Below are 12338 nucleotides of genomic sequence, written 5' to 3'. Positions count from 1 at the left end.
CTTTTCATAACCCAAGCTCAGCTACAGAAGCAGTTCTATGCACTACATGTGAGGCATACATTGTTGGAAATGTGAGGCACCTCTAAGCATGTGGAAAGGCATGTTTTTGCTTCTGCACACAAGGTGATTCTCAGCCTATACAATATTCACCACCCACATTGACCCAACGGGAGGAAAACATTTTTTGAAATATGTAGGTTTGAGGAGTTAACACACTGCAAAAGGGAAACAATGGACAACTTTCTTCATATATGGACACCCTGGAAGATATATTGAGCATGAAGTAATAACCTGGTACCACTGCTGGGCTCATGATTCCTTACCGTTCTTGCTGCCTTCTAACCCTCCCCTTCCCTCTGTTACCACTTTCTTTTAAACAAACTTAAGGCCTTACCTTGTCCCAAGTTAATCCCCTCTGACAAAATCAGATCATTCTAAATTCCACCTCTATTTTGTTTTAATTAGTATGAAGATCTCAGAGGGTTTCTGGAGATTCATTACAATGAACCAGTGGCCAATGCCATATAATGCAATACAGAAGTATTGCAGTATATGGTAGGAACGATCAGACCATCTAGGATTAATGTACCCTAGAGGGTCTAAAAAGTAGTAAAAAAAGTTTCAAAAGAGTTTAGAAAATAATTTAAAAAAGCAAAAAACCTAAAAGTTCAAATTGCCCCCCTTTCCCCAGAACTGATATAAAACGTAATAAACAGTAAAAATCACAGACACAATAAGTATCACCGCGTCCCAAAATGCCCAATCAATCAAAATATAAAAACGGTTATTGTTGGCGGTGAAGCATGTAACAGAAAATAGCACCCAAATGACCGAAAAGTGACTTTTACACCATTTTACATCACATAAAAAAAAATATAAAAAGTGACCAAAATGTCACACAGACCTCAAAATTGAAGCAATGAAAATGTCAGCTCATTTTGCAAACACAGCTCTGTACACCAAAATATGAAAAAGTTATTAGCGTCAGGAGATGGAAATTTTTTTTTCTCTTTTGTACACATTCATTTAATTTTTTGAAAATGTATTAAAACACATTTTGAAGGTGGAGAGCAAGAAATGAGAGAAAAAACCCTGCGTCCTTAAGGGGTTTAAAGCTGTTTCTGTAAGTTTGAGGGGTGCAGATTTGAAAATGGAGTGATATATAGATTTCAAATTTCTGAATTTCTGAAATCTTAATTATGAAAACATAAAGAAGACATATAGGAAATGTTATTTAGTAACCGATTTCGTTGGTGAAACTATCTGTCTGAAAACTAGATCAAAAAGAATTAAAAAAAAAAATTGCCATTTTTTAATTTTTCTGTAAATAAAAGCAAATGTAAAATTTACCAAAAGTTATGACCCTATAAAGTGATGCATGTCAGATTCCAAAAAAATAGGGCTGAGCCTTAAAGGAAACCTGTTACCACATTTTCCCCTCCCTATGTCCCATGCCTCTTCTCAACATGTCATGTAATCAGGGTGATGTCATCTGAGGTCCATTTGCAACATCTACCCTATGTATGTAGCAGATTACATGAAATCACAGCATGCCTCCATGGACCTTACTCCCAGGTCCGGATCAAGGTTGGTGGGGGCCCCTGGGCGCAAAATCTGGTGGTGAATGTTCCATAGGTACACGTCCTCCTTCTCAATACCCCCCCCCCCAGTAATACATCTATATACAGACACAAACCGCCTAGCATAACATCTACATACAGCCAACTTCCTAGTAATACATCTACATACAGTCACCAACCCCCCCATTAATACATCTGTATGCAGCCGCCAACCCCCCAGTAATGCATCTGTATACAGCCACCAACCCCCCAGTAATGCATCTACATACAGCCACCAACCCCCCAGTGCAACATCTACATACAGCCACCAACCCCCCAGTAATGCATCTACATACAGCCACCAACCACCCAGTAATGCATCTACATACAGCCACCAACCCCCCAGTGCAACATCTACATACAGCCACCAACCACCCAGTAATGCATCTACACACAGCCACCAACTTCCCCGTAATGCATCTACATACAACAACCAACCCCCCAGTAATGCATTTACACACAGCCGCCAACCCCCCAGTAATGCATCTACATACAGTTGCCAACCCCCCAGTAATGCATCTATGTACAGCTGTCAAACCCCTAGTAATGCATCTACATATAGCCACCTCATCCCAGTAATGCATCTATATAAAACCGCCAACTCCCCAGTAATACATCTACATAAAGCCACCAACCACTCAGTAATACATCTACAAACAGTTGCCAACCACCTAGTAATGCATCTACACACAGCCGCTGACCCTAGTAATACATCTGTATACAGCCGTCAACACCCCATTAATACAGCTATATACAGCCACCAACATGAAACTGCATGGCTGGTAGGGGTTGAGGTAGATATATATATGTATTACTGGGGGGTTGGCGGCTCTATGTAGATGTATTACTGGGGGTGATGCGACTGTATATAGATACATTACTGGGGGTGAGGCGGCTGTATGTAGCTGCATTACTGGGGTTGAAGCGGCATCCCCCAGTAATGTATCTATATACAGTCGCCTCACCCCCAGTAATACATCTACATAGAGCAGCCAACCCCCCCCAGTAATACATCTATATATCTACCTCAACCCCTACCAGCCATGCAATTTCATGTAACATACACTTTAGTCCCCACCAGCCATACAGTTCCATGTAACATACAACTCATTCCCCATCAGCGCTGTCTTGTCCCTGTGAGCTGACTGTCTGTAGCTGGGAGCGATGTGCTGCAGAACCACTGCAGCACAATGCTCCACCCAGAGACAGTCAGCTCAAAGCTGTCTTGCACTCGGGGCTGTCGGGGGGCACGGTGCGTTGTGCAGCTTGCTGTGATTGCAAGCTGATTGTCTCTGCCTGAGACACCCGCTACCACTCTCTGTCTAAGAGCATTAGCGGTGCACCATGTGGGCAGTGGTAAGGGGGGGGGGGATAAAACATACATAAGTCTGACTGAGAATGTCAGAGACTGTCATCTATGGGGCAAGATGGTGGGGGCCCCGTGGTGCGTGCCCCGGGAGCTCTGACTATAATCCGGCCCTGCTTATTCCTCCCCATGCCCCCATGGAGGCATGCTGTGATTTCATGTCATCTGATACATACATATCTGATCACATGAAAATACTACAGAAAATAATATTTAAAAATACAATTTAACCCCTTAACGACTTGGCCTTTTTTAGTTTTTTCACTTCCATTTTTCACTCCCCACCTTCAAACATCTACAACTTTTTTATTTTTCCACATAAAGAGCTCTGTTATGGCTTATTTTCTGCGTAACAAATTGCACTTGGTAGTGACGGTATTTAATATTCCATGGCGCGTACTGGGAAGCGGAAAAAAAATTCCAAATGCAGTGAAAATGGTGAAAAAACACATTTGCAACGTTTTCTTGTGGGCTTGGATTTTACAGCTTTCACTGTGTGCCCCAAATGACACGTCTACTTCATTCTTTGGGTGCTACGATTCCGTGGATACCAAATTTGTATAGGTTTTATAATGTTTTCATACATTTAAAAAAATTAAAACCTCATGTACAAAAATTTTTTTTTTATTTTGCCATCTTCTGGCGGCAATAACTTTTTCATACTTTGGTGTACGGAGCTGTGGGTAGTGTCATTTTTTGCGACTTTTGATTTTTTTTATATTTTCCAAAATGGCAAAAAAATGTCATTTTTTACTTTGGACGCTATTTTCCGTTACGGGGTTAAAAGCAGTGAAAAACCGTTATTATATTTTGATAGATCGGACATTTTTGGACGCGGCGATACCTAATGTGTTTATGATTTTTATTGTTTATTAATATTAATATCACTTCTAGGGAAAGGGGGGTGAAAGGGGGGCGCCATCTTTTTGAAGCCTCCGGCAGTGAAAGCACCCGCGGCAAAGAGAGGGCTCGGCCCGCGAAGGGGTTAAAGACATTAAATCTTGAGGTGCCTGTCTTTCCAGGAGGCCCAGCCCTGATCAGATTAGATAGGAATCTAATCTGATAAAAATTAAAGGCAAAACAGCAAATTAATGTTATTGTTTGTATTATAAAAAGTTAAACAATCTTCTGATAAACTTTTTGCATCAATTCCTCATGGTTTTCTATATCTCTGCTTGCTGCCCTTCTTTAGAAAGCTTCTATGTTTACTTCCAGTGCACAGAAATCTGACCATGGTCACACAGGTGCACTGCTCGTTCTAACACACAGCTCTGATTACTCTCTGTGTTATAACGAACTTTGCACATGTGTGACCATGGTCAGATTTCTGTCCACTGGAACTAAACAAGAAAGCTTCCTATAGAAGGACAGGAGGCAGAGATCAAGAACACCATGAGGAATTGAAAGAGAAAGTATATTAGACAATTGTATAACTTTTTATACCGGTGGTCCCCTACTTAAGGACACCCGACTTACAGACGACCCCTAGTTACAGTTGGACCTCTCTGTCCACTGTGACCTCTGGTGAAGTTTTCTGGATGCTTTACTTTAGTCCCAGACTGCAATAATCAGCAGTAAAGTGTCTGAAATGAAGCTTTATTGATAATCCTTGGTCCCATTACAGCAAAAAATTTTGAAACTCAGATTGTCACTGGGGCAAAAAAATTTCTTCTCTGGATCTACAATTATAAAATATACAGTTTCGACTTACATACAAATTTAACTTAAAGAGGACCCGGGAAAAACACCCTCAACAAATTAGCTCCCCCTCATTCTGCCCCCAGCCCCTTTATATTTATTGAATTTTTATTAAGATTTGTGTTTTTATACTTAGTTTTAAACGATCTTAGTCACCTCTGTGACTAAGCCGCAGAGGGGCTTAGTCACAGAACTGCTGCACACGCCAGTCGCTTCATGCTTCACTAAGCTGGACGACCTGGAGACCTACTTGAGCCACTGCCTGGTTTCCACCACTATGACTTTTTCTAGTCACCTACACCTGTGACAGATGTATCCCCTGATGAATCCGTGGGATTGCGGAAGAAACGCGTTGGGATCGTTTTTTTCAGTGTTGAGACCATCTGAGAACGCCAAGTGTCTATAGCAAGGGACAGGTACACGTCAGGGACAGTTGTGGACCGTCCTTGTTAGGACGGGAGTTATTGGACGATATTCAGGTGATATTTGAGTATGCGAGGGATATTGAGGTTTCTCTGGATCACAAGAATCTGATGGTCCGAACCCTGCTAACCCAGGATTGGTGAGAACATTCCTTTCTTTACCCTCTATATACTGCCAATTGATGCTATCATCAGTGTAGCACACATTTATTGTCCTTGATTTTTGCACTTATTACAGTACAGCTGCTATACCCGTAGATGTGACTGTTTATTGATTATACACACCCTCTGCTCTGCCGTGTACAATCCCACATATCTTTATGATTGCTTTGCTATTAGAGGCTAAGATGGTATATTTACATGGGCCCTGTATGTCCTGCTGACATTATACAGTGGCTAATAGGTTTGGTGCATTGCCAATTTTTGATAATAGTGGTTTTTATGAATTTTGAATTAAACGTTAAGTTTTATATAGTATTCACCTTTTGTATTATATTGTATCTAATAGGTGTCAGGTACAGTTCCCTCGGAGACACTTTTGTGGTTCTGGTTTAAAATAGGGTTTTTTGTGATAGTCTTTTAGTCACAGAACTGGTTGAACGTTGGGACAGTTCTGTGAGCACAGCCGCACACTCAACGAAAGATAGAGCATTCTCTATCTTTTTGAGGTGTGCGGCCCGAATCCCGCCATGCCGCTATTGCCATCTATGGGGAAGTACAGGCGGCCACAAATTTGCGGCCGCATATACGTCCCAGCAGACATGTGAATGAGCCCTAAAGGGAATACGCCTTTAAGTTTCATGTAGTTGCAAATTAGAATAACAAAACTATTAAATATAATATTGACCTCAAGTATATCAGACAAAACCACATATTATGTGTAGAGATAAAAACTCAGTAGTTATTCATAAGCACAGTGGTATTGGACTTGAAGCACTATAAGTCGCATAAATACCAGTCCATTTCAGACTATGTAGCCATATGTTGTGCATGGAAAGTATTTGCTGATATGCACAATATTTGTGAATAAATCCCAAACTTGCAACTCTAGTAGCTTGAATATAATATTCAATATTTTACAATGTTAAACACAAATAAAAGTAACCAATTAAAGACATTAAATGTTAATTATTAACTAATAATTTTATGCAAAAAGCAGATGTTAGCGTCAGAGGTTGGGTGTCTTCTTTTTTGTTTCAAAAGAAGCCCCCCTCAAAGGTCTATGCAACGTTGCTCAGGGGGTGACATCTCATAAGCCTGACAAAACAAACACCGTGGCCCAGGTTTACTAAAGACTGTGGGGCACATTTACTTACCCTCTCCCTGCGCGATCCCCTATCCGGATTTTCCAACAAGGATGAACTATGCCGCGATCCGTGATGATCGTGCGCCCGATATCCTGCATGTGTCGCTTCCCTGATCAGGTTCCCTGGAGTTCACTTTCTTCTTCCCGGTGTATGTAAGTGCATGGCTAAAGACACAATTTTTAAGTTAAATCCAGCGGTTTGCCCGATCCGTTAGATCGTCCGACGCCCCCCACCCCGAATTGTGTCGCATGAAAGCCGGGATTTGGACAGGATTGCGCCAAAATCTGATAGCGTGCACCAAAAACCCCTTTTAAAAACCTGTCCCTGCGGCGCAAAACAGAAAGTGCGGTCCACGGGGGCCTTTAGTAAATGAGCCCCTGTGTGGCAGTTTTCTGTCTGACTTTGCATATTCGTTTATGTGAAAACTGCTTGCACAGGTATTTAAGAAGTGTCCGAGCTACATATGTGTCACAGACAAATTTCTGCAATGAAATGGGCGTTCCAATGCTCAGTCGGACCATGCGCCACATTTATCATGCAAAGTCAAAAATGTGTTGCACGCCCCATGTTAAATGTGCACCAAAAAAAAGTTGGTGCACTCTGTCAGGGCAGTACAGGGAGCACCAGATTCATGAAGAACGGGCGCCATAAATCATGAATCTTGTGCACCCTGCACACAGTACAGTTTGTACTAGTTTTGGTAATAATTGTGGACCAGTTTGTTGTATACTGCGGGTATTGTGATCAGTGTATTTCTTTACATAGGGAAAAGTTACTATGTAGATTGTAAGCTCTTGTGAGCTCATTATGTTAAAATTTATTATACATGTGTATGAAACTAATATTGGTAACTGTACATTTAGAAAATAGAATCTATGTGAGAGGAGGAAAAATTCCACCTCAAGCCAAATCAATATTACTGATAAGTTACTGATAGTTATTTTTATCTGAAAAGGTGAGTTTTTACTAAATGTGCCCTTTCCTGTGCATCACTGCCGTATTACACCCACTACAGAAACAGATTTGCTTGGATTTCATGGAACACTTTATACATTTCTTGCAGACATATCTGTCAGACTGAAGCCCATGTGCAGCACACTTCTTACCCATCTTTATGGGTGCTTTTTTGCAGAGGCAAAAAGCCACGGACATTTATCACAGTAGTTCAATGAACTATGATTTCAACAATACAATGTTTTCTAAACGTAAAGCAAGTACTGAGCATCCAGGAAAATGACAGGGACAGTGACAGGAAACTTACCTCAGCAGCAGCAGCTGTCTGTATGTTTCTGGCTTCTGCTCCAGCTCCCGGGCACTGAGAGGTCGGCTGCTAGCAGTGAAGTGAGCAGCTGGCGGGAAGAGGGGACCTGGCCACTCAGTCACCACACAGTGCACGTCACAGGGACAGGCTGAGTCACAGGTGGGGACAACTGCACATGTGTCTCCTCTGGACATGTGTCACTCTGTAGAGGAGGCAGAGCCGAGTGCTGCAGCTACAACTCTACTTGTGATAGCATAGCATTATCACCATATCACCTGGGAACTCTTTTATGTCTAGTGTAACATGGTCACTGAGAGCCTTACTCTCTCTCTCATCCGGTGTTAAAGGAAATCTACCATTTGGAAACTTCTTTTTTCAGTAGTTTCAGATATAGCCCATATGTGCATCGTCCATGGACATGTTGGGGCACATTTACTTACCCGGTCCCGGTCCATAGAAACGCTGATGTGATCGGGCCGCAGCCCACCCCGATGGGTGCGACTTTGTCTGCGTTTGCGTTTTCAAACGCAGACAAAGCGTTACATGTGGCACCAGCCTAAGAGAAGTATTTTTACTCTGCCTCAAAATACTTAGTGCCACCTCTGCATGTACCCCTAGAGGAAAATATGTTGATGTTGTAAAAAAAATCATCAATATTATAATTATTACTCAGTTCTAATTATTACTCAGTTACTAGAATAGTAATATCACTCGGAGGGTTAGTTTGGGCTGGATAGAGTAAGCTCTATTAATACATCATTCTACAGTGATTTTGCTAAAGAAATTTTTTGAAAGGCAGATGCTATGACAATGAGCAAATCAGTCCATTCAACTTCAATACAGTTCTTAATGTCTTCTACTCTTCAATGGAAACAGCTTATTATAAACATTAAACATGAATCATTTTATTTTTAGATGTGTATCTACCTGAAAGCTTTTGTGGATTTACCTGGGGTCTCTTCATTAGTATCCCACACTTGAGCTTTCTTGTGCACAGCAGTTAGTCTCACACATACTGTCAGCTTGTTATTTCCACCTGTACTGCAGTATAATGCGGTATGAGTCAGACTGTGATTGAGGGAGAAGTAATGGGCCACTTCTGATTCTCATCTATCTATGGGATTAATCAGGGCTCTACTAGGACGTCATGTTTTCTACCCAGTGTATGGATCAAAGGCTATCCTTCACACAATATATCAACAGAGACTAAATGCAGAGTTGTGTACTTCAGTTTTAGAAGTCTGCAGTGCTTATTAAAAGGTTATTCCCATTTTTATTCATTAATAAGTCCATTTGTTTTATGTATAGATTTACGTATAGCTACAAAAGTGAGCAATTAAAGGGATTGTCTCAGAGCAACTCATTTTTATACTGCTGATACTGCTGTGTTCTTTGCAATGAAACTGCTGACCAGACCTTCCCCTCTACTGTAATATCTAACAGGGAGCCTGTTACTCCTTTTAATCAGCAGAGAGGAAGGACTGTGTTCAGTGAAGAGACCTAAGACAGGAGTGGTACAAGTTCTGCTACAATGCTGGAATATAAATCAATTTCTCACAGTTCTTCTGCTACTACATAGACAAAGTCCTTGCATGGAGGACTGGGTCCACCAGAAAAATGACTGCAGTATAAATGTAGAACAGCACTATAGAATAGCCTATTCCGTAGTGGGCTAACTTCTATGACATGTTAAAGCCTTTAGACGAATGTATTATCGTGAAAATGCAGGTCAGTAGAAGAATAACAGGTGGTTATACAAATAGCTATAGTTCATGAGAAGCAGCGTGGTTTACTGGGTTATTGTCTATTTAAAGAAAATGCAGCAAAACTTTTGATACAGTTATTTGAACAGCTGCACTAGAAATACAAAGGTTAAAATAGCAAATTGCCTGCAGTGGAAACCTTCCTGTAAATTCACCTGCCTGGAGATAACACAGTGCAGTCACTTGGTTACACCAGCCAGTGTTCACCCAACAAAGCAGATAAAAATTATGTATCTTTTAAGCATGTTACTGCAAAGTGTGTGATCAATATGTACACTTATAAGTATTTGATTGTTTGGGTTTTGATTATTTCAATCCACAAGTGAATGTATGGAGCAGCTCTTATTTTATTTCTATGGAACTTTTAGGACAGTTTATCCGCAAACGTCTCATTGACGTGAATGTTGTGCCTCTCGGGCATTTTCTCTACAAAAAGCAATGTTACCAATACAATAGAATGCAATATTTTTTTCCTCACAGACCAATGAAAAACATATAGAGGAAAAGTCTATGTGCCTCTGTATATATCAGAGGTACCTGGTGGCACATACAAAAATTCATAACGGGCTGAGTTCTGTATTGGTACAAATTAGTACAGGAGTGCTATTTTTTTTTACATTTTGCCAAGGCCCACATACTTCTTTACAATGCAATGGTGCTATGGTGCCAGTGTGAACCTAGCTGATGTGAAGGAATGTCATGTTAGCTTTATGTACTGGCCATTGCAGTGAGGGCCTGAAGTAGAAGCTCCAACAAAGATTTAACTATGGCTATTGTTGCACTGAATATAAAAGTATAGATCACATTATAGTTTGCAGCAGACTTTAGTAGCTATTGCCAAACATTTCTTGTAAAATAACCCAGGTAATATGCAGTCACAAAACAGAATTATGAACTCTTGAATGCTGCACAGATAACTACCAACCTAATTTTTTTTATCAACTAATATAAGGTAATTTTACATTAGCATAATATGTAAACAGATTGCTGTATGTGCATTTCATTATCTATCTTATGAAATTAAATTATATAAATGTTTTGAATTTTGTGCAGTGGCAATTAACAATGTGTGTGAGATGCATATAAAGTACATGTAAATATCCAAACAGCCATTTTATATACAGTAAGTTAGATACCAATAGAACTGTATCTTGTGTTGCATAATGGAATGCAAAGAAACAAAGTAAGGCTAGGTTCACATGACAGTTTCTGTGTATGCTCAGCCTATACGTTGGGAAAGATGAGAGTATACATTGACATATAGGGGCACATTTACTTAACTGGTCCTGTCACGATTCCCGATCCAGACTGTCCGATGAGGATGAAGTCCGGTGCAATTCACCAAGAGGGTGCGCCTGATATCCTGCATGTGTCGCTTCTCTGCTCAGGTCCGCCGGAGTTCACCTTCTTCCTCCCGGTGTATGTGAGTGCATGTCTTGCGACACAATATGAATTTTAAATCCCACCCTTAGTCCGAATCAATAGGGTTATCTGACGCCCCCCCCCCCATTTGCGTCGCAATTTAAATGCAGCGCAAAACGGAAATAGTCGGGAAACCAGTTGGAAATGCGGTCCACTGACCCTTAGTAAATGTGCCCCATAGTGGCAGACAAAGGCATAGTTGTTGCCTCCCTCTGACCACTATATGTCGTATCCAGCAAACAAGGCAGGATGGAAAGACACAGCAAGCTACGCCTTACTATCCTGATCCCTACTGCTGAGAAATGTTTGTGCTCAGCGGAGGAACCTGAAGCCTATGAAACAGATTCAGTGTATTGCATCCTCAAGGCTAGCTGAGCAGATACTTGGCTCGACAGGATGGGGGGGGGGCAGTTATGTCCCTGTCCATATGACACCACTGGGGAACCCCCTTCCCCCTCGTTTGTCTGCAGCACCCAATCGCCGATGTACACTCCTTCCCTCACATTCAGGGGGTAATCCGACTGTAGAAGCATACAATGGAGTACGTCTATGCCATACATTGTAAGGACACATGGGAATCCCCCTGACATGTCCTAACAATGTATGGCAAAAAGTCTAAGCCTAAGAAAATCAGATCTCTTTGTAGTTTTATTTAAAGAGTGGAAATTAATCTATTACCTTGAAAATGCTGTGTAAAATAAAGGCAACATACTATAGAGCAGGAGATGACAATGATAACTAGTTAGTTTAAAAAGGTTCTGTATAATTGTATTATTTTTTTGGGGGGGGGGGTAGAAATGCAATAATTTAGGAAAAATTAGAAAAAAGTACAATTTTGAAATTTTCAAATGTTCTACTTTTTAGACAAAAAGTCACCACAAATTGTTTTTGTAGAAACCTTTTGGCATTTGTCTTCTTTGTATTTCCATACTTTGTTTAACGTTTCCTTTGTTTTTACTGATGTTAGAAGGTTTATAGTTTTACTAGCGAGTGCTCGGATTTTCAAGGCATTTGAAAAACACGAAATTTCTGGTGACTAATTGTTTTGGGGAAGTCCCCTTTAAAGGCTTATGTACTATAAAACCCTCACAAGTAACACCGTTTTATGAACCTAACATATCAAACTATTCAAATCAACATTTGGGAAATCTGTTAACTAGAGATGGGCGAATCGGTTATAACAAATCGGAAATCGTTCTAAAATTCGGGAAAACTTTGATTCGTCATGATTCCGAAGTTTACAGTCATTCGAGGCAACTAAGTTTTTTTCCCTTTTTTTAGCTAAATGGGCGCGAGCACAGCGTTTTACACGGGGCAGAAGGAGAAAGTACACCATCGATCACATGCACAGACATGAAAGCCATTCAGCGACCGGCAGGCTTATGTGATGTGAGCCCTATAAAAACAGGAAGCCATTTCCACTCTCGTCATTTCACACTGCATGTGCTTTCTGTAGCGTCTATCTCATTGTGCTCAGAGT

The 12338-nt window shown here is 40.8% G+C and overlaps 1 protein-coding gene across 1 annotated transcript in view; it reads right to left on the bottom strand.

The window, feature by feature from the left end:
* Window positions 1-7785, bottom strand: part of RPH3AL (rabphilin 3A like (without C2 domains)) — a 211455-nt gene extending 203670 nt beyond the window's left edge. The window contains exon 1 of the mRNA XM_072136270.1: window positions 7674-7785. The gene's annotated coding sequence lies outside the window, so the exon portion shown is untranslated. The remainder of the gene's footprint in view (window positions 1-7673) is intronic.
* Between the last annotated feature and the right edge of the window lie 4553 nt (window positions 7786-12338).

This window comes from Engystomops pustulosus, chromosome 2, assembly GCF_040894005.1.
Source record: "Engystomops pustulosus chromosome 2, aEngPut4.maternal, whole genome shotgun sequence".
Taxonomy (NCBI): domain Eukaryota; kingdom Metazoa; phylum Chordata; class Amphibia; order Anura; family Leptodactylidae; genus Engystomops; species Engystomops pustulosus.
Note: the sequence above shows the minus strand (reverse complement) of the source record. Positions and strands in the feature narration are given on the sequence as shown.